The 23,396-nt window shown below is 38.0% G+C and overlaps 1 long non-coding RNA gene across 1 annotated transcript; it reads right to left on the bottom strand.

Annotated features, from left to right (window-relative positions):
* Positions 1-589: 589 nt before the first annotated feature.
* On the bottom strand, positions 590-23,087 carry LOC149797358 (uncharacterized). The gene is made up of 5 exons (XR_016421800.1): positions 22,058-23,087; positions 21,417-21,538; positions 10,581-10,695; positions 1,153-1,259; positions 590-700 (listed from the first exon to the last, which is right to left on the bottom strand). It is a non-coding gene; the product is annotated as an uncharacterized LOC149797358 (long non-coding RNA).
* Between the last annotated feature and the right edge of the window lie 309 nt (positions 23,088-23,396).

Below are 23,396 nucleotides of genomic sequence, written 5' to 3'. Positions count from 1 at the left end.
GCAATTTGTATTATGCTTGTTGGGGCATTCCTCACTGATGGCTGTCAGTGACATCATCATGGGAATGTGTAACAGCCACATTTTGTAAGAACAAGGTGTAGTTGGTGAACAATACAGACACTTTTCTGCCATTTCCACTGGCATCATCTCATATGATGTTATTTAAAAAAACTTCCTACAACATACTCACAACATATAAAACCTATATGCAAATCTGATGAAAGCTGCTTGTGTTTCTGAAACACATATTCCATACTGGTGGCAAGAATGTCCAAATCTACATTACAAAAATGAAAACATTACCATCCATCTAGGAGTTGCAAATGTATGAAATCCTCTTGTTGGGTAGTTTTACTAACAGGCTTTACAGCAGGGCCTTCCATTAGATTTAAATGTGGCAGGTAAGTTGACAAAGTAGGGTGGGGGGTTGGGGGGACCTACCCCAATGGGGATAATTCATTTTTTTTTTAAAGTAGCATGGTGTAAAGTAAAAGTAGATGGGCTGATAAGGAATCCACTGAATTTACAGACTAAAGGTTCAGACATTTGTTTTTAAGAGAAAAATGAAAGAAGGAAACAATACAACAGATATTTTAATATGACTTTAATGTTTATTTTCTAGATTTAATTAAGATTATGAATCAGAATCAGTCTCCAACTCCACTGTAAAGTTTATCTATTACTTCTTCTGCTCAGGCACCTGCAAATTAAAACAAAATTGTAATGCTTAAATAAAGTCATATCATCTCAGCACTAGTTACATATGCAGAAGTCATGTTAATCAGCATTATAAAAATGTATGAAATTTTCTTCACTGCACTTGTGCTTCCCTTACTATCGTTAAGCCATGATACAAGATAACTTTGCACTTACTTGTCATTTCTGGCAAGTGGATGGTGCAATCAATTTGCACAAAGATGAATTTATTTCATCCAAATATTTCATGTGAATAAAAATTCCAAATGGAGGCACTTGTCCGATCAGACAAGATATATGCATATTGTAGTTAGCTGGACTCTAGCTCTGATAGTCCTGGGCAATAGGATAAGCTGATTTTGTTATCAGTTTAGAAATGCATCCGCTTTGCAAATACTATGCTTTAAAAGACGAAACTGAATCCAATATTGATGAAATAAGAGTCATTTGGATTACCTTGTTTTTTATCATTCTGCGTTGGTTGGGTGCATATTTGAGGGTCTCTGATATGGTCTCTTCCATTCCATTTGCCTTTGCTTTGCCATTAGTTTTCAAGCAGGCTTCTGCATGAGTAATACAATGTTTTAAAATAAGTTTCACAACAAAGGATGCATTGCATTTTTCTAAATGCCAGCAATAATCAATGGAATATTTTTAAAACATGTACTTTGAAATGTGTCTCAAGTTACTTTATCAATTCATTTAAAAATCTCTGGCAAGTCACATGAAAAACACAATTTAAATCAAGCCATACTTACTTATCAAAGACTTTCTCATTCACATCCTTTACCTCACACAATAAATATCAGCAACACCAACATTAAATTCACACAATCAGTACAAAACCTAGGTGTTACTCTGGACAGTACTCTCACATTGCACCAACATGTCATGAACATATGCAAGGCTGCGTATCTTGAGCTGAGACGCATCAGCTCCATTCTCAGATATCTTTCAGTTGATGCCACTAAAACACTTGTGTGTTCATTACTGCTTTCAAGACTGGACTATGGTAACTCAATTCTGTCTGGTTCATCTTAATATCTACTGCAGAGACTTCAAAAAGTTCAAAACATAGCTGCTTGGATCATACTTAGAGTACCACAATCAGAGCACACCTCCCCGCTGCTCTGTACCCAACACTGGCTATCCATTCGATCCAGAATCAAACACAACATTAGTTCTCTGTGCTACGTTTCACTGACAGACTCTAGTCCAACATACCTATCCGACCTCACCTATGTGTACACACAAGCAAGATACTTACACTCCTCTTCCGACAATCATATACTCATTATTCTCACTATGAAAACAATGTCACATGGACAGCATTCTTTTGCATACCAGGGCCCAGCAACATGGAATGAATTGCCCACTGAACTTAGACACAAAGACGCAGTGATCCCATTCAAGAGTGCTCTCAAAACTACTTATTCTGACTACAAAAACAAACTTAATGACTTAATAATGTTAACTACCTTAAATATTCTCAGCATGTTTTTTATGTTTTCTAATTTCATGGTGTTTGTTTTTGTAATCATATCATTGTGTATGTTTTTATGTTGTCTAATGTTGCAAAGCACTTAGAGCTTCTAAAGATTAGGCGCTATACAAAGTCCTCATTATTATTATTATTATATTTAGCTTGGATGAATATTTTTTAAATCAGTGGCCATAACTAAAAAATGGGATTTTGTTTTATGATCATAAAAGTATGTTGGACACCATCCATGATGTACAATGCTGTCTGACATTTCTATGCACCTAAGGTTTCCATCTCAAATATTAAAGCAAAATGCATACCGAATTTGACAGATTGATGAAAATAAAAAAAAGCAATGCTTACCATTTGAAAAGAGGCAATTGTCACTAGAATATTCTATTCAAAATGATATTAATTTTGGACACAGGGGATACCACCCCCATGTTTTCCTGACTCGTGATATGTCGGCCTATTCTGTGCACAGCTTTAAAAGATGTAATGTTTATCCATCGAGCTATAGAAATGAAATACATTTACTGTAGACTGTTTCTGTCAGCAGTTAAGTTGAGTAATTAGGTCAGGTTTATAGCTAGTTTACAAAATTCAATGTAGAATGCCAATAAATGACAAGATGTATTTTTGCAAACTAAAGTGATCTTGAAAAAAGATTAGTAAAGTTTAACATTTTATAAAAAATAAGCTATTATGTGGAAAAGAAACAACAATGAAATAGGATGCAATGTGTTTACGTCTAGTTTTGGAAGGTACCGTCTCTAAGGTACCGTCATAATTGTACCGTAGTTTAATGGGTGGAAAGGCCATTGAAAGGTAAGGGCAGTGCGGAGACCATCGAGTATGTTCCAGAATAGCTGAATCTTTGTAGATACATAGATCCATTCGTAACTTCAGTCCGCAAGCGAAACACTGTACTTCGTATCCCAATCCTGACTCGGGTCCGAAGTAGACAAATCCTGTTCTAGCTAAAACATACGAAGAAGGTAATCCTTCCCTATCCGTAGGCCATTTTTGAAACATGTCCAATCGACGGGCACAATCACAATAGTCAGGTAAGAAGACTGGAAAATGGTAGGGTTTGAACTTGGAGTTCTCACTGGATTTCTCACTCGATTCTTGCTGCGGCGAAGTCATCCTTCTGGTGGGTGGCTATCCTCTTACAACCAATGTTTTATACCGACATGTCCATACGGCAAAGTAAAGTAGGTGGGAAGCCGCACTCGCTTCTGCTACACGATTTGATAGACTTTTTCCAAGGGTCGACTGACGATGTGGTGTGTGGGTAAACGTACAATCTTGTTGGGTTGATAGGTGGTCACTATCTCTAGACTGCAAGGCTTCTTTCAATATGCCAAAGTTGACCACTCGACTGGTACGATAATTCAGAGTAAGTCCTTTCACTTTACACTTCATGTGCACTTCTCCTTGTTTGGCCCAGTATTCGTAGCCGTAATTTTTGGGACCACCACTAACGAAACTTAGAATCTTGTCATCGGGGTGCTTGTCTGTCCAGGCTCCTAAACGGTCTCCTTCGATGTCAGGGTGCTGTTGACTCGGGTGATCGATATAAATGCAACTGTCCATGTCAAAGTACAAGACACGTTCCCCTAACAGTTCTAAAGCTTCGTACAATTTTAAGCGAGCATGAGCTGTCATGTAAGCTGCAATGATGACATTTCCAAAGGGGTCATCTTCTACAAAGTTCAGATCTTCTTCGTAATTCACCAAGATCAAATCCTCACGAACGACGTCCACGTGTTTCATGAATTTGGCTTTGTCGTGAATCATCTGAAAGTAGCGGGAAGGTTCGGTCAAATACTCCGTCTTGGGTAAACACGGTCATTGTGCCATTTTACCCCACAAGCAATTTAACATCACTTTGGCAAACGATCGCCTGCCTTTGTTTTTCTCAATGTGATCTGAAGTAATGCCTTCTTGTGCCCAGAATTTCTCTCTGAATGTCTTTTGGTCTTCGGGAGTGTGACACCAGGACAGATAGCCACTGGCTTCTTGCTCAGTTTCAAAAAGGCATCCACGTAGTCTGCGAAAATGCCTTTCTGCGTGGGGTCACCCTTGTGGAATTATTGTGTCTTGGGAAAGTGGCAAATTTCGTACACTTCTGACCCATGTCCCCGTCAAGGCCCGTTCTTCCTGGGTGTGATGACAAGGTTGATCTTGGTTGCACGTTTCAGCACAAGTATGGCACAAAGGAAACATAAGTTTGCCTTGGCAATGGCGAGGTAAGACGGGATGGTATAGGTTCGTGGGAGGCAAAACTTTGCACTTGATCAAGCCTTCGTATTGTCGAATGTTTTTTAGGTCGATGTGTTCGGTGAACAATTGTGGGTGCCCTGCAGGAAAGCAACAATATTTGCACACGTAGGGATACAGTGAACACACGTCCAAGTATATGATTTCTTCTCCTTTCTCTTCATCAGCTTGGTACAGCAAACAGGTGGCATTGGTCCTTCCTCCGTACAAACTATTACTTGGGTTCAGGGGGTCCATGAACTGGTAACTTTCCATGAGGCGTTTAAACTCGGGATCGGTGTTCAAACGGTGATTGTATTTGTGTTCCCACATTTCCACCACTTGGTATCCTTCCTGTTCTAACTTTAGGCGTGGCTGACAAATGGCCTGGTACAAGTCTTCCATGGTTCGTTGTAAGAACTGATTTTTAGTGCCGCGGTCAGGGTAACAGACGGGACATCCGTGAAATAAGCAACCGTTAAACTCGTACATGATCTTGGGGTTTTCTAAGTCCCAGCCATTGACCGAATGCATTCCGATGATCTTTCGCCCTGTCCGTTGCGGGCATGCTGAATCCATTTGTCTTCCTTGTCGCACAAGTAATGCAACCAGCATGGGGCTTTGACCGAGTATTGACGTTTGACATAGTTGGTCGTTTGAGGACTGATGACAGCCACAGTGTTTTCAAGCATGAATTGTTGTCGGTAGACTAAGGAACATGCTTTGGCAATGGTGCAAGCCTCTTTTAAATGATCAACCCCTCCGTGTTCCATGAACAGTTCTCGAAATTTTCCACAGCATCGCCGTAAAATGTCCATGTCGGAACGACGATACTTTAGCATTTCTTCCTGAAAGTCGAAAGGGTCGGAGGCGTGAGCCTGGTACCAAGCATAGAAAGTTTCTCGTTCGGTACGCATGTTGTCAGGGTCGTAGTAGTGAGCCTGAGGCAAATGGGGTAGAACGGCGTGTTGATTGGCTTCTGTATTGAAAAAGTGTGGAAAGTACCCTTTAGCCATTTCTGTCATTCCAAACATTTTAGGCATTCGACTCAAAGGCATGGCTAAGTAGCTCATCGAATCTTTAAACTGCACTTGTCCCACTTGCATGAAAATGATTTTGGCTCCGTTCAAAGTGATTTTAGGACGCTCGATGCCACGTTCCGTATAACATCTCAAAAGAAACTGTCCATCATATCCGGAGAAATTGTGAGCCATCACCGTGGCATGACAATGACAATCTCCATAATAATGTTCGATGTCCTCTTGGCTCCACGTCTTGTCGATGGGGTCTAAGACCCATTGTGTGAAATCGGCTAGTGTGTTCGGTCCTTGAAAGATTTTTTCACGCCCTCCAGGAATCTTACTGCAGTGAGGGCAATAACTCAAGATAGGTTCTTGAATCACTTCTCGCACGCTCGATGAGCCACGCAGAAATTAGGAATGTGAATACTGATCTCTTGCATGCATTCGAAATCGAAAAAGATGAAATTGCCTTTCTTCTTCTTGTGACCATCCTCTTTCTCTGGTTGGGATTGGTATTTTTGTATGTAGCATTGGTGTTCCAAGTCCACAATGCAGTGACAAATGTGACATTTTTTCTTTCCTGAACATACGTGTGCCTTGGTACTGTTGATACATAGACCTTGTCCACACATTGGGCACAATCTCAGGAGTTGACAAGCACATTTCTTCTGTGAACCTTGCATCTTCAGATGTTGTTGGTAACAGGCAGGGCTGACAAATGTGCGCAGACAAGCAGGACAATGCACTGGTTCTTGCCCTTCGCTCAGACAGGGTTGAGAGGCCAAACATCCTGAGCATTTCGATCCACAATGTTTGTGTTGCTCTCGATTATTATAACCATCATAAGTCACATTTCTCACAGTAATATTTGTATCCCAGGAATCCAGTGATAGTGGTAATGGTATCGAAATGGTCATCGTGATGATAGAGGTGAATGTATTTTCCATCCTTAAAGTCTTTCCCTCGAAACAACAGAGACCCGCGCACTTCTTGAGGGTGCACTTTCAAGGTGTATCGTGGAGCTAGGGCATCTTGCAATTTTTGCATCTCAGGAATGCCACAGGATGTGTCTTTGGACAGGCATGCTTGTTGTAACAGAAGTTCTGCTTCATTTCGTTGTTTGGCTCGGTTCGATTTTCGAATGTTCTCCCAGGCTCTTTTCCATTCTACCGTGTCGTTCTTGTCGGCATAGGTTCATCCCACCACGATGGCTCGGGCTAAACACATGTGGTCTTGAAAATTGTTAATTTGGACAAGACTTGTTTTGGTAATGCGAAGGTTGTTGACCAATAAGGTCTTTCTGCATTGTCCGGTCCCTTGAGGAGGAGAGACGTGGGTCATGTCCAGTGTGGCTTTTCCATCGGTGATGTCAAACTGGTCATTAGATTGTTGCACGTGTTGAATCTTGTCCATGACTTTGGAAGTGGTCAATTCTGCAGGGCTGCTAAACTCGATCCAAACAGGGGATTTCAAGCCGTCATGTTGTATGGAAAGTCTCAAGCGATCATCTTCTTTGGGTTGACATTGTCGCTTGAGTGTGGTGAGCAAAGAATCCCACATGTCGGTGATGAACCCTTTTGCTTTCTCTAACAGTACTTCAGACTTGAAATCTTTAAACTTCACTGTGTATTTGTAAGCCGTAGTTCTAAATTTTCTAGAGGGACGCTTTTCCGTCTCTCGAATGTCATAGTACTTTTCAGGGTTGACTAAGGGTGGTAAACTTTGTTTAGAGGGTTTGGATTCTGGTTCACTCATGTCCTCTTCAAAATCACTGGCATGAATTTGTGCCAAGACTTCAGCCCTAGTACGAGGCGACAGATCACGTTTCTGCCTCTTACTTTCTTCTTCTTTCTTCTCAAATGAATTGGATCATTTCATCTCGATAGCAAAAAGTCAAATGACTAAAGTTTAAACACCATGGATTAATTTATAGTCATAGCAGACCAGCGTATATAAAGGGTATGTGTCTTGTCCTTTCACTATTCATTTCACTCTCAAACTGAGCACAACAATGGAAGAGACTACCAAGATTGAACGTTTCATCAGAGCTTTGCGAGGGGTCATTAGAAAATTCTCTTCAGACCAGCCGAGGGACTACTCTCCTTCCTTTCAAGATAAAAGTCAAGATACTTGCTATATCTGTCAGAAGAAAGGGCATTGGTCTTCAGAGTGTCCAGACCGTCAAAAAAGAAAAAAAAGGGGTTAGAAGAGACAAAAGTCAAGATACCTGTTATTATTGTCAAGAAGAAGGACATTGGTCACCAGACTGCCCAAAAAAGAAACAAGAGGAGTCAGAAGAAGAGAGGGATTCTTCAGAGGAAGAGGAAGAAGAAGAGGAAGAAAACAGACAGGTGAAGAAAAAGAAACAGGAGAAGAAAAGAAGGGAAGAAAGTGAGGAGGAAGAGGAGGAAAAGACTATGACGGTGAAGAAATTAAAAAAACAGAGAGTGAACAATGAGACAGAATAAGTCTATGAACTTTTTAAAGTGCTCTGTTGTGAATTGTGAATTGTAAATATTTATAAAAGAATAAATTAATTATAAAAGGTAAGTGTCTTTGGGTTTTGATTTTAAAATAAGAACCTACACTCACGCACACTCATACACAGACAGGTACTATTGGGTAAAATGTTTTTTTTTAGTTATTGGCAATTGAAAGCCTATCTCTTTTCGAGAGACGTGGATGGCCCTGAAAAGGGCCTTTTTTGGTGTAAGGGGTGAGTTTAAACAATCAACTTTAACTGTCTTAAGCCTTTGCCATGGCCAAGGCCTACTTCTGGACTGCGTACTGTTGATGATGATTTCGTTGAAATCACTAAGGATGGTGCAGTAGGCATAGTCACAGGGTTGGAGTGTTTAGCTTGGGAAGGTCGTATTCTCTTCGGCCGTAATAAAGAAGTCTGATACATCTGTTTCAGACTTCTTAACTAAAATGTCTAACAGTACCGTGACCGTTTGATTTTGACACCCTTGTTTCTTTGCTGCTGCGTCTTCTTCTTCTTGTTTTTTTCTTACCTCTTCTTCTTGCTGCTGTTGCTGTAGGAGAAAAGCTTGTTCCGCTTCCTTTTGCTGTTGTATAAATTTCTCCAATTCTTCTTTCTGTCTCTGTCTAAAATTTTCCATGTGCGGTAATGAAGGAGAAGGTGACGAAGGTTCAGGAACAAATTCTTGCAAGGTAAAAAAATCCACAAAATCCCAATTCACCTCTTCTGAAAGTAAGTCTGGGTTCCCTTGGGTAGTCTCCACCATCAGTGCACCCAAACTGATCGTTTTCTGAGTTTCCGTCATGTTGAAAAACTGTCGCTTAGATTGACTACGCACAGGCGCTAGTGAATCTATATAGACTATGTGACGTCACAGACTGCTCTCTTCGGATTGGACGTGGGCTGACTGAATTTTGTAACGCGTGTTTGGATTGGTCAACAAACTCAATCCGTTTCAATCCTTCCTCCCCCTATAAATAAGTACAGTTCACTGCATTCCTTCACCTGTTACTCAGCACCCCAACATGTGGACCGATGTACAATCTTCAACGCTTGTGTCTTCGATGATGTTCCGGACGGACATATCAATGTATGTCCGATCCAACTGGACAGTTATCCACAGGACAGACACCAGCCTGTGGATGCGAAGAATCTTATGTGGAGCATCAATGATGCCTCAAAAGAGTCTTAATCTATGGTCCTGCAGTCAGGCACAGCCTAAGGTCAAGAAGAACATGTCACAGATGCCCTTTATGTTAAGGGTATATTAACATAAAACCAAAGGCCCTTTTCAGGGCCATTCCTATCTCTCGAAAAGATCTTGACTTTCAATTTCCTACCCCTTTTTTTATTTTTTTGTTTAAAAAAATAATAAAAAAATAGAGACCCCTCTCTGTTTCAATTTTCGCCTGTTCCATTTTCATAGACCCATCAGGTCGGGACCTTATTAAAATAGGGTCCCGACCCTGTTCCATTTCCCCTAGTCCCAAGACAGTCCCACGATTTATTCCCCATGTTCAATTTCCCTTGTCCCTAGAGTGAATAGTTTTTTTTCTTTCTCCCATGTTAAATTCCCCTTGTCCCTAGAATGGATATTTTTTTTTTTTCTCCCATGTTAAATTACATAGTCCCCAGAGTGGATATACCCTTTTTAACATGGAAGTTCCCTAGTCCCTATTCACTACTACCATTGTCATTACCAGCCTGAAACCAAATTTAATGCCATTTGTATAAATTCATTTCAAATAAATATTATGATATAGTTGAAGTGTAAAGTCAAGCAAGTATTCTGTTTGCAGATTTTACATTTTAGATATTATAGTAAAGTCATATTTTCTCTTGTTTAGTAAACTTTATTGCAACTGGTTCCAAAATAGTAAATCTTATTTAATGTTCATTCACCAGAATAGGTATTAATACAATCCCGAATTAACTGTATGGTACTAAAATATACCCTGATCTTGTGTGAGATTGTAATATACAGAACTATACCTCAAGACAACAATAATATATTGAATTTATATTGTATCAAGACTGTCATGGTTATGAACTCCAACTTTATTCAGGTTTTTTCATAATAAATGATCATCTTGTGCTATGGTTGAAAAGAAATCAAAGTTCAGTTTAACTCCATTCTCTCCACATTTGTAAGTTGTTAAGAGGCATACTCATCCTCAGTGTTATAGTAAAATGTAATCTTATTTGGATCAATCTTGGTGGTGTAATATATGAATGGAGAAAGAATATTATCATCCAGATTAAAATATGTTTTATTCAGACTCTACTAAAATTTTTAGTTGGATATGGGTTACGGAGCCTGATGTGTACGAACAAAGCAATGTGTACCATGACCTTTTTAATTTAACATTTTAAACTCCTGCAGAAGAAAGAGATTTTTTAGATCCATTAATCTGTATTAACAAAAACATTTCTTCAGTATGATTTTCAATTACTTAGTATTGACAAAACTCATATTTTAAAGTTGTTGTTTTTTTGTGTTTGGTTTGGCCTTTTATGGTAAACCAACACAAGTAAGTTATTTAGTGCCAAGGCACTTTAAGTATAGTGCCTTGCCCAAGGACACACCATGGTAGCTAACCCAGGTTGGTCTGATGGTAGAATTTGAACCTACCTTATTTCACAGGTCCAGAAAGCTAACCACTGAGCCACTACAGCTCCCCATCTTATAGTGGAATGCTGGTATACTTTATGATCAAGAAGGATGGGTTGGGGTATGCATGTTGCATCTGAAAAAAGTGATGGAATTTTTGTTTACATAATATTTTAGTCATACAATATGAATCATTTTCTATAGATTTAAGATGTATCAGATCAAGTTAAGAAAAATCATATATTCTGTTTCCTGGGAATGTACTAAAATTCACTGTTATTGTTTGATTTTTTGGTAGTAAGCTTACTTGGTATTTTTTTCTTTTTAACTTGAATACCTAATTTGTTAACATCCTATTCTAAATCTTCAGAGTTCTGTCTATTAAGTGACAACTGTTGATACATGTAGGGAAGTTTTTGTTTATATCTTTTGATTTTTGTGATTCTGGAAGTTGCAGTATTTGTTGTTGTATTATAACCATTTCAGTAATTTAATGAATGCAGAGTATACTGCTCTATAAATGAAATTTAAGTGAAAATAATGTAAAAGTATGTTTCACTGCAAATATAAATTGTTTAAAATAATATATAATTTATCATATGACTATTCAATTGTGGTAACTAGTATTCCATCCAATATCTATATATTAAAATATGTCTTTTCATACAGCTGGTGATCATTTAGATACAAGTCCAATTGAACATAATCAAATTATCAATGCAGGTGTTTTTATTAGTAGTAGTATTGCAAGTATAAGTGTTAGTATTAAGATTTCATATACAGGTATGATAAGTGTATCATAATGTTTAAATGATGCTCCTTGTTACAACATAAAATATGTTCATTGAAACAAATGGTTCACTGGTAAATTGGCAGCAAAGGTCTTCACTGAATTATGTTGCATAAACTATTTTACAATAAAACATATATGATGCATCTCAATTATGATGAATGTGAGGAGGAGGATTAATAATAACGCAATTTAAGTTATCTTCATAACATAAGTTCTAGCAGATGTGTAATTTTTATGTGGTTCATCATCAGTTTGAAACTGGTCTGTGATTTCTGGATCTGGACATACCTGGTCCCCTGCTGTTGTGCTGCTATGGTCTTTACAGTTCATTAGGATATCAGTTACACTTGGTTTACATTTAGAACCCCATGGGATGGAATGCCCAGTTTGAAACTGAGAGAATGGTTAATTATCCATAATATAACTCCTGCAGTTATTATTAGGTTTGATATCAAGGTCTTTCTTTAAAAGCTTTTCAACTCAGGTTCTGTTCTACCATACAGATAAATAAAGTCAAATTCAAGGCTTTCAGATTTGTCCAGTTTGTTTCATGTGTTGCGGCAGACAGACTGTATATTGCCACTGTACCATATAAATATCAGTGCTTAGTCTGCTCTCAGTTGCTGTGGTTTGATTAGTTACAAGTGTCATCACATGTGACTAATTATTGACCAATGTAATGAAACTTGTATAATTAGAAGGCTGTATTTAAAAACTCTAAAGATCTTAAAAAGAAAATTGGATCGAGGTAAGTAAAACCTTTTACTTTGACCATTTGGCTAGAAAATAATTTTCAATAAGTTTAAATTGGATAATAGTAATATAATAATTAATTACACAAATCAGAATAAAAGCTATTTGCATATCCCCTTACAGCTGTTGCTTTTTCATAGTACTAAGTAGAATAAAGTATAGTTAAGACAGATAGCTTTAAGCTAGAATTAAACTCAAATAAATTGCAAGAAATCAAAACAAACCCAGGAATAAAACTAAAGAAATATCCCGTCATATATACCTTACATCAAATAAAGAAACTCAAGATGGATAACAACAAAATTAATGTCACATCATCAAATAGTTATCTCAGCTGCCTGGTCAACCTAAAGGCAGATAAACTAAGGCAAACTTACTCCGAAGCAGTCTCATCCCCCCTAAGAGAAAAACGACAGATACAGTTCTTAACGCCAATTTTCAACTCGACCCCAACTGACTCGATGAGTAGACTCTACCTGTCACCAAGCGTAAACGAGAATGTGGACAATCTACCGAGTAACCGCAAAACTACATCCGACATGAGTACCCAAACTGAGGAACAATACTCAACAAGCACAAAAACAACCCAGACCACGCTGGTTAAAAACACTAGCAGCCAGGGGACTCAAACTGAGAACCTACTAGATGAAACAGAACGCCCTCACCCTACCACAAATAAAGCAGTCACACACGACTCAACAAAAGGTAAGAATAATAGGAAAACCAAATCCCAAATACCAGCTAGAAAGAATAAGGAACACACTAACTGTCAGAATACAAGACCCAGCAAGCCGGTTATGGACAACGAAACAAAGTCAGCTAAAGAGACAAACACCAGGGGAAAAAAGACCAGTCTGCAAAATATCCAAAACAAGAAACACCCCGCTGAACTGACTCTCTTCGTCAAGGGAGTAAATTCCAAAATAACGAAGTTAGCCTTTAAAACCATATCATGGCAATTGAACAAACATCACCAAGGAGAATTCATGCTTAAAAGCACTAGAGACGACTTGCTGATAATCAAATGCACCACTGAACAACAGATTGCCAAATATATGGAAATTGAAAGAATAGACCAAATAAATGTTCAGGTCACTAGACACAACAGAACAAAACAACACATAGACCCAAACCCCCCAAAAACACACAACAAAGGAGTCATATACGTATCAACTCAAAATAAAACCAATGAAATAGTAGACTACATAAGGAGTAAAGGACAGGAAGTAGAGAAAGCAATCCGCCTAAAAACAAGAAGGGGAAAGGATAGCACTGCAGTGGTACTCTTTTTTAAGGGCGCCACCCCAGAAACTATCAAAATAGCCGAAAAACTCGAGGCTAAAAAAATTTTTGCTTTCAAAAACAAACCACGGTTCTGTGGCAACTGCAAAAATTGGGGGCATTACTCTAAGAGTTGCGGAAACCTATTCCGGTGCAATCAATGTGGTCTTCACCACCCAGACCGGAAAACATGTAGCGCCACCAATCAGCACTGCGCTAACTGTAGTGGTAACCACAAACCAAACCACGCAGAATGCCCCAGGGCTCTTAGAGAAGCCCTAATAGTCGAATATATGATCTCCCATGGGGTAAACTATAAGCAGGCCAAAACAAAAATCAGGATACCAAAAACAAAATAAATAGGTAGCACCCTCACTGGTAGGAAACACGCATAAAACGAAAACAACAGTAAATTAAACAAACTATTAAGACTTTTTGCACTAGAGATGGATTCCAGAGCAGAAATCAAAATATGGCAATGGAATGCACGCGGCCTTAGGGCCCACGCTGACCAACTAAATAACAAAATACTTGAACAGGAAAGAAAACCAGATGTTATATGCATACAGGAAACCCACCTAAATGATACCTCACGTATCCCAAACATCATAGGCTACAACACCAAATACCTAAAGCATCGATCCCCCACAGCAAGAGGAGGGGGGTTAGCAACCTTTGTTAGAGATGGAATTACATCAGAAATGCATAAATTAACAGATAGTAGACCGCCCAATGACTTCGAAATACAGATAGTCAAAATAACCGCTCAAACTAAGCAGGTACTAATCGTTAACCTCTATGAAACAAATGAGCAGCGCAATTTAAGTGCAGACGAAACAATCAAAATGATTAAAGACTGTGGAGAATGGGTGGTAATATGCGGGGACTTCAATGCGCACAATGAACTATGGGGGAGTCAAAAGACGGACATTAAAGGAAAAATTGTAGAAAAATGGGCACAAAAATGCAACTTAGTTTTTTCTAAACAACGGAATGCACACCCGGATAGATGACAGAACAGGCCACACATCAGCAATAGACCTATCTCTATGCACACCAAGATTAACAGGCATTTCTGATTGGCAAGTTGATGAAAGCGACCCTATGGGAAGTGACCATTACCTTATAAATATAGAAATACAAATTAGAATACCTCAAAATAAAGCGTCCTTCACACCAAGATGGAAATACGAACAGGCCAACTGGATTAGGTTCAAACAGATAGGTGACTCAATCGACCCAGAAACCATATATCACCGGGACATTGACACCTTTAATGACAAATTAATAGAAACCATTAACACAATGGCCCAAGAAACAATTCCTAAAACTAAAGGAGTAGCACCCAAACCCACGGTGCCCTGGTGGAATAATGAATGTAAAATAGCAATTAAAGAGAAAAAAAGAGCTCTAAACAAATTCAAAAGAACTAAAAATAATAGGGACTTTAACTACTACAAGGAAAAGGAAAAAACTGCCAAACAAACTATTATGATAGCTAAACAAAACTCATGGAGAGAATTCTGCTCAAAACTAGATATTAACACAAAATCGAAGGAGGTGTGGCAAAGAATTAAAAAAATGAGAGGCAAAACTAAATCAATAACCCCCAACATACCTGGACAAAACAACAAACATAAGGCAGAATTATTCGCAAACTATTTCGCCAACATGTGTAGCAATACCAACTTAGGAGGATAAGTTTAAAAATCATAAAAGGCAATTTGAGGAAAGCAACTCTGACAACATAAAGGAAGCAGGAAATAATGACGGCCCACTAAACCTTCCGTTTACAGAAGCCGAATGGAGAAAGGCCCTCGCCGGCAAAAAGACCACATCCCCCGGGGAGGATACTTTGGGGTATGAAATGTACAAGAACCTACCCAAAAAACTTGTCACAATTGCACTTAACCTCATTAATAAAATATGGGAAACCGGTACCATACCTATAAGATGGAAAAAGGCAGTAGTGGTCCCGATTCTTAAGCCTGGAAAACCCTCAAGCGATATAAAATCATACAGGCCCATATCACTAACAGACAATATATGTAAAATAATGGAAACTATGGTAAACAACAGGCTGAAATACCATTTAGAAAGCAAAGGACTACTAGCTAATACACAGAGCGGGTTTCGCAACTACCGAAGCACAATAGACCAACTCATGAGACTAGAAACCGCTGTCAAATTAGCATCTAGAGAAAAATTTTAAAAATCCAGATATGTTACAGCCATCTTCTTAGACATGGAAAAAGCATATGATCTAATGTGGACTAAGGGACTGATAAGTAAACTTAAACCATACGGAATAACTGGCAATATATACAAATTTATTGCTAACTTCCTAACCGATAGAAAGATACAAGTCAGACTAGGACAAGACTACTCCGAACGATACAAACTGGAAAATGGCACGCCACAATGAAGCGTAATCAGCCCAACTTTATTTAATATAATGATAAACGACCTGGAAACAGCGGTAAAACCCAACCACCTTGACTTATCCCAATTCGCCGATGACAGCGCCGTATGGAAAACTGGCAACCCAGCCAGCAGAGAAACGACCAAGCACTTACAAAAAGGACTAAACGATATAGGAAATTGGACAGATAAATGGGGATTTAAATTGTCACCTCTAAAAACAGTAGGCATAGTTTTCAATCCGGGAGGTGGCCACCCCCCACCCACTCCAAACTTAACCCTAAAGGGGGTACCCATCAAATTCGAAAAACAAGCGACACTCATAGGTATGGTATTCGACCACGAACTCACGTGGGCAGCTCATATCCAAGAACTCGTAACGAAGTGCAAACGAGACATCAACCTCCACAGAAACCTCAGAGGGGTGAATTGGGGGGTTGATCAAAAAACACTCGTTACCCTATATAGAGCACTTATAAGAGCAAAATTGGACTACGGTTGCCAGGTATATGGAGCGGCGAACGCCACGTTACTAAAGAAACTAGACACAGTCCAATCAAAAGCGCTAAGGGTATGCACCGGCGTCCTAAATGGTACCCCCACACAAGATATCTTAATAATAGTAGGAGAACCCCCGCTAGACCTAAGGCGGAAGGAATTGATGCTGCGATACTCGACTCGAATATCAATACACCAACCCAACCACCTCACGCTACAAGCCCTCTTAGCATGCGACAAACCATTCGATACAAAAGGAAAAAATAAAAAAATACCTAGTGGGAAAATAATTATAGAATTAAAAAGGAAATTTCAAATCGCAAATATCAACCCAGAAAAAATAAGGTACTACCCAGACCCCCCGTGGACCTGTCCCACACCACAAATAGATCTTAGCTTACGTAAACTAGGACAAAAACAAAATGACCCGATAGGACTAAGAGCATCAATACTAACGTACATTGACAACAAATACGAGACATACACGCAAATCTTCGCAGATGGATCAAAAACCAAAAATCCAAATAAAACTGCAGCAGGGATAGTGATCCCAAAATTAGATGTCGCCGTTGGAAAAAGACTCCCAGACCAATGCGCTATATACACGGTAGAATTCATGGCAATACTAATGGCATTAACATACGTCAAAACATACCCCACAACTAAGGCAGTCATTCTAAGCGACTCTTACAGTGTACTACAATCGTTAGCAACAGACCAATCCAAGAGCAGACCTAATATGATTAATCATGCAAGATCGCTACTTAAAGAGATTGAAAAAAACAACAAACACGTTGAATTCGTATGGATACCCTCTCACATCCATAATCCCAGGCAATGACAAAGCAGATGCAGAAGCAAAAAACGCCACAAACGAACCAAAAGCCCAAAATATAGCATACAGCGTCACTGAAATCAATAACATGGGACAAGATCAATGACATGTGGCAAGAGCTATGGGAAAAATCGGATGCAAACAGTCTAATACACACGATGATGAAAAAAGTAAGTAGAAAAGTCGAAAGTCCGACCTTCAAAAATCCATACGATATAACAATAATAAATAGAATAAGAACAGGTAAAACACTATTGGCAGGATGCGCAGGGAAACACATAAAAAGGGGACCAACCGAAAACTGCCCCTACTGCCCAACTCCAGAAACAATCGCACACTTAATAAATATATGCCCCAAATACAACCAGGAAAGGGCCGAACTAAAATCTCAACAGGAACAAATAGGAGAACGGTGGACATACCCGGAGTTACTTGTGGCAAAAAACAATAACATAGGAATGACCTATAATAACATCATGACATTCATTAACAAAATAGGCAAAAGGGGACAAATCTAAACCGAATGAAGGGTTGGGTATAAAGAGAGACCATGTAAAGAAATTAAAACCAATAAACCTAAAAGATCGAACCAAAAAAGAAAAAAAACAATCAAAATATTACAAATCACTGTTTGGGAATTGTGACGGCCGGCTCGGGCTAGTGGGTTCACAGACTGACACCGCCGCTCATAACCCGAACAATAAAAACCAGATAAGGACGAATATTACAAAATCACTGTTTTGGAATTATAATGGCATGCTAGGCCCCGTAGGTTCAAAAAAAAAAAAAAAAAAAAAGGAAAAAAAAAAAAAAAAAAAAAAAACAAAAAAAAAAATATTAAAAAGTAAATCAAAGACCAGTCAAAATATTACAAATCACTGTTTGGGAATTGTGACGGCCGGCTCGGTATCGTGGGTTCACAGACTGGCACAGCCGATCATAACCCGAACAATAAAAACCAGATAAGGACAAAATATTACAAAATCACTGTTTCGGAATTATAACGGCATGCTAGGTCCCGTAGGATCAAAAAAAAATAAAAAAAATATAAAAAAATAAAAATAAAAAAAATATACATTAAAATAAATCACAAATAGCTAAGCTAAACAAAAATAACAGGTAAATAGCCAAGTGGTCAAAGCGAAGGGAAACAAAGGCAATCAAACCACCTCCCTCGAAGAAAACATCTCACGGCGAACATGGCAGTATCAAAAGGACGAGAAGACCAAAATAGAAACGGACACGGGATAAGGCAGAAAGAGCTGAAATAAAGAAGAGCAGGAAAAGGCACAGGATGAAGTTAAACGTTCTAAGGCAGTAAAAGAAGAAAGAACAGGACACTTGCAGACCTTGGGGAATGAAGGCAGAAACAATGAAAAGAGTATGCCTCAAATAATCAAACCACCCCCACCCCCCAGTATGAAAAGAATTGCCTTCCCGAAATCAAACAAAAGAAATAAGGCCACCCCCCCCCCACATCTACTTATAAGTGTGAATGAGAAAGTGAGCGTGAATGTGTGTTGTCGGGATATGTGGGAAAAGCAGAAAAACGAACAAAAATGTCTATAGCCATCACACAAATATAGCATACACACTCCCTACCCACCTTTTTTTTTTTTCTTTTCTTTTTTTTTTTCTTTTTTACAAACAAATTTTACCACATAGGGCTTTCATTCTGACCCACGAAAGCCCTCTTTTGACCAACAACTTACTGGCCCTGAAACACACTGATTGGTTTAAAGCCACACGTACGAAATACTTAACCAAATTGAGATCTCCAAAACAAAATAAAGGGCTACTAAAAGCCTACTAGATGTGAAAAAATTTTCGGAAAATTCAAGTACGCAAAGTACACAAAATTTAATAGACCTTACAAAAGATAGGAAAATTCACAACTCAGGAATATCTGAAGCGTATGTGACAATCACATGTTTGGCAAGATAGTACAGGAATAGCCCAATAAATATAGGGAACTGGGCATTGATTGCAACGAAAATTTCATAATACTGCTGCTGGTGTGCTTCGGTTACTGCCTGAAATGAGAGAGGAAGGAGATGCAGGATGCAGAAACAGACCACCAACGGAGTACAACGATGGAGAAGGTTGCAGCGATGAGAGCCTGGGCGGGACCTTTTGGGGCACCTGGGCTTCGGCTTGCTTGCTTGGGGGCATTGTATAAGTTAATCGCTAAATTCAAAAAGTACACAAACGTGTACAAACTAAACAGTCGCACATACCGAAAGGTGCACGTGACTTTAATCCAATGAATGAATGAAATGTGTGCTAGAGGGTAGGGTTAGCAGTTATACTCCCAATTATGTTTGTGATGAGCAAAAGCAGCTGCACAAATTTGAGCTTTTAGTTTGGTTCTGGTAGGGTCAAAGGATGCAGGTACATTTTACATTCATTTTTTACTAGAAATGGCTATTTTCAATATTTTTCTGTGACAAGGCAACTAAAAGAATCGGTATGTGCCTTATGCATGAATAAAGTTCACTAGTACTATAACAAATTAGCATACTTTTCATCACCCCTCTACCATCAAGATTTTTTTATATTTACCTCTGTAGCAGACACAAATAAAAGTCGGCAGCTCATTTGCAGACTAAGTTACGCATATGATCTCCAATGCTCATCTAACTGTGACAGGCAGTCACCAACAAGCCAACCTATTTCCATGCCTAACTCAAAGTAAATCTGAACCACATTATAGATTTAGCTTATGTGTAAATTTATAAATGCTAGGCTTGTGATAATTAGGTTCATGCCTTCTACCTTAAAAATTAGAGGGATGTCAAAATACGAAACTATCCAGTGAGACCTATGATGTTAATTTTAATCCCTATGGGATTTGTGACATAAAAAACCCAAATGCTTTATGTATTAAAAGGTAACTAATGGGGGCAGGATCTGCAGTGAATCAATGGTTAGTATGCTAGACTCCTGATAAAAATGTTTGTGTTAAAATCCTGTTATCAAGTCAACCAGGTTACCTACTGCAATGTACCCTTGCCTTACTCCAATTCCCTCAGTACTCAGTAAACAACTAGTGTTGCTGTACATAACAAAACCAGTCCATATTGATTTTACATATTTTACTAAATCCTGACAAAAATAATTCTCTAAATAAAGAATGATTAATATGTGATGGTCTCACATGTAATCAAACTCTTCCAAGCTTTTAATGATATGAACCGATTTATCAATGTTTATCAAATTTGCATGAAAAACTATTTCTTATTTGTCATCAAATATGTTCAATGTTTTGATCATATAAGCATTTCTGCTACATTAGATCAAAATAATCTTTTTGTCAGAAATAGAGCCCTTATAGTATTTGCAAGGTCAACCAATCAGATGCAGAATTTGAGTTTAATATGAATGAATATTTTTTTTACAAAATTGCTCTTTTGCTATATCTTGATGAGATAAATCTATTCACCAAGTCTGATGAAATTAATGAGAAATAGTTTTAAGAGCAGTAGCAAGAATGGCTAGTGAGATGTAGAACCACCACATTATATGCATAGATTTTGCTTATAGCCTCAGACATGCAAGCAAATAATTAAACAAGTCAGATCTAAATTGGATCATAAACACTGTTGTGCAAATCATAAGAAACTCTGCCAATCAGATGCAAGGTCACTTCACTACCATACCTTTATCACACTCATAATAAGCATCATTGTGAAACTTGACTCTATAAGCCCAATGGCCAAGCATGATCAAACTTGAATCAGCAGTAGTGGTTATAACCTCATGTATTTGTATGCATCTTCACTTCTTCAATCTAGATCTCATTTATATAAGCATGTATTCTACGTTTAGTAAAAACTGCACTACATGTATAAATATTGCATGCGGTGGTAACATACTCAGATGAAAGATCACCTTATTATTATTAATGGTTAACACTCATCAAACTTCAAGGACAACTTAATGATTTTAGCCTATATTGTGGAAGTATGGCTTTTAGGCTGGTTAAAAAACTCAACTAATCTTATACATGATCACATGTATATACTTGGATTTTGCTCATTATTAGATTTATCCAAGATGTTGATTTAAGCCCAAAACCAAGTTTTATATAAACAAATTGATCAGAACTATGGACTCCAAAGTAGCTAATTTCTTACTGTTGAAAGACAGAAGGGGATGTGAAATAAATAACACACTCTGGACCATTACATAAACCCACTTAGCCTTTTGACCAGTTGAGATAAAATATCAACAATAATGTTAAATAAGATTGATAAATTATGTTTTCTCACATTACCTCTAGCCCTTTTCAACATGGATGGTATTTTTCTTCCACATATGTCAGCTCTTAATTAGTGGCCCTTTCCCATCATGAATGTTGTAGGTGAAACTCTCAGAATTAGGCTTTTTAATTTATATCTGTAGAAGAAAAAAACTATTGGTCTGCATATATCAATGTCACCATTTCTGTATTAGATTAAAATACCATATGTGTGTGTGTGTGTGTGTGTGTGTGTGTGTGTGTGTGTTAATTTTAGAATTTAAGCAAACTTGTCTCCATGTGTTTATTTTAAAACTGATGATGATAACACATAACTGGTTCAATGGATAAAATGTTATTTCTTACTTCTTACAACTGCTCATTATATCTGAATTTACATTCAATGTTTGTTTTAATTAACATATTTGGGATATTGGGCAAATTATTTATTTTGTAGTTTATCATTATATCATTTACCAGTCTTTTATCATTCAAATATGTAATATAGTACCATTATACTGACTTCATATTCTATATGATATCCCAGCAATACATATTAAGCAGATAAGTGCAAATAAAAATGTTCAGAATGTAAAATTTACTCCAAGCTCAAAGAAGATCAGCAAAAGATAATATCCAACAAATTACCAAACAAAAAGCGAAGTTAACGCAGTTACCTTTATTATGACGTCTCCAACACCAACGGTACTGTACAGCTACGTCTTCTGAGTTTTACCGTCATCTTGTCTTTCAAACCAGAATTAATTTCTTGAGCTCTTACAAAATGAAGAAACTTTTAAATACTATAATTTAAGCAGCTTCTTTACATGCCATCAGATAAATTATGGCACAGTGTTATGTCTGTCAGCAAAACGCAACTTCACATTTGGACGGCGCGCTGTGTGGGCATCGCCGACACTGCAACTGACATGAATTCTCTATTAGCAGACAATGATTCGGAATAAATCCTTCGCAAATCTAACATTCTCGATTTTTCATAGTTCCACTTTTCATTGTTGCATCTGTTTGATTGTACAATTGCTAATGATGTTCAATGAATCAACTTCAATTCATCTGCTGTCTGAAATCCCGGTTCAGTTGGTATTTTCTTCCGCGCATGATGCCGTGTAAATAAAAGATACGGTCGACATTCAAAGTGGTTTAGGTTAATTTATTATTTTTCTTTATTAAGGTCATTTGCAGAAAGTGTTTCGCTAGGGTGAGAAAAAAAAAATATAACAAAAAGAAAACTTTCTTTTCCAACGCTAATACTGTATATATTTCAATTTGTGATTGATGCTATAAATAAAAAAAAAATGATAATAAAGCATTTTAGCCCGTGGCTTCGGCACGGCACTCGTTTTTGTGGGTTTTTTAAAATGTTGTTAGTGTTGTTTTGGGGTTGTTTTTTGTGTGTGTACCACACTAAAAAACATACCAGGTATTAGGCCTAACGTAGGAAAAGAAATTATCCTCTATTTATTACTATTCTTACTGTCAAATGACGCAAAAGTGATCAAATTGCTATTAAGATTTTGTTTTGTATAACACTTACCGCTCGTTTTCCTCGAGATAAAGCAGCCACTTCAAAATGATTATAAAATCTGTGACAGATGAAAAACGTGGTTTAAATAATTCGTAATCGCCTGCCTTAAAATACTGTAGGAATTTGCTAATGTATTTCATGGCCCTCGTTTGAATAGATACCAACGATCATGTATATCGACCAAATTTTGTATATTCCTGCCCACAATCATGTATTTTGTATTAAACCGTATATTACACGAGCGCTCTGTGGCAAACTCGGGGGGGGGGGGGGGGTCTCTATTATACCCAGAGGCGTAGCTATGATATTTTGCGCCCGGGGACGAACTATAAAATTGGCGCCCCAGCCCCCTCCCCGTTTAATCGCATTTTTGAATATTACCCTTGTTTACTTATTATAATGTAACGTTGTAAGCCTCATTTTGGCGCCCCTGTACCTTGGCGCCCGGGGACATATGTACTCCCCTTCCC

The sequence above is a fragment of the Sinohyriopsis cumingii genome, chromosome 6, assembly GCF_028554795.1.
Source record: "Sinohyriopsis cumingii isolate HCF-2022 chromosome 6, ASM2855479v2, whole genome shotgun sequence".
NCBI classification, from domain to species: domain Eukaryota; kingdom Metazoa; phylum Mollusca; class Bivalvia; order Unionida; family Unionidae; genus Sinohyriopsis; species Sinohyriopsis cumingii.
The sequence above is the reverse complement of the archived record's forward strand: the minus strand, read 5'-3'. Positions and strand labels throughout refer to the sequence as shown.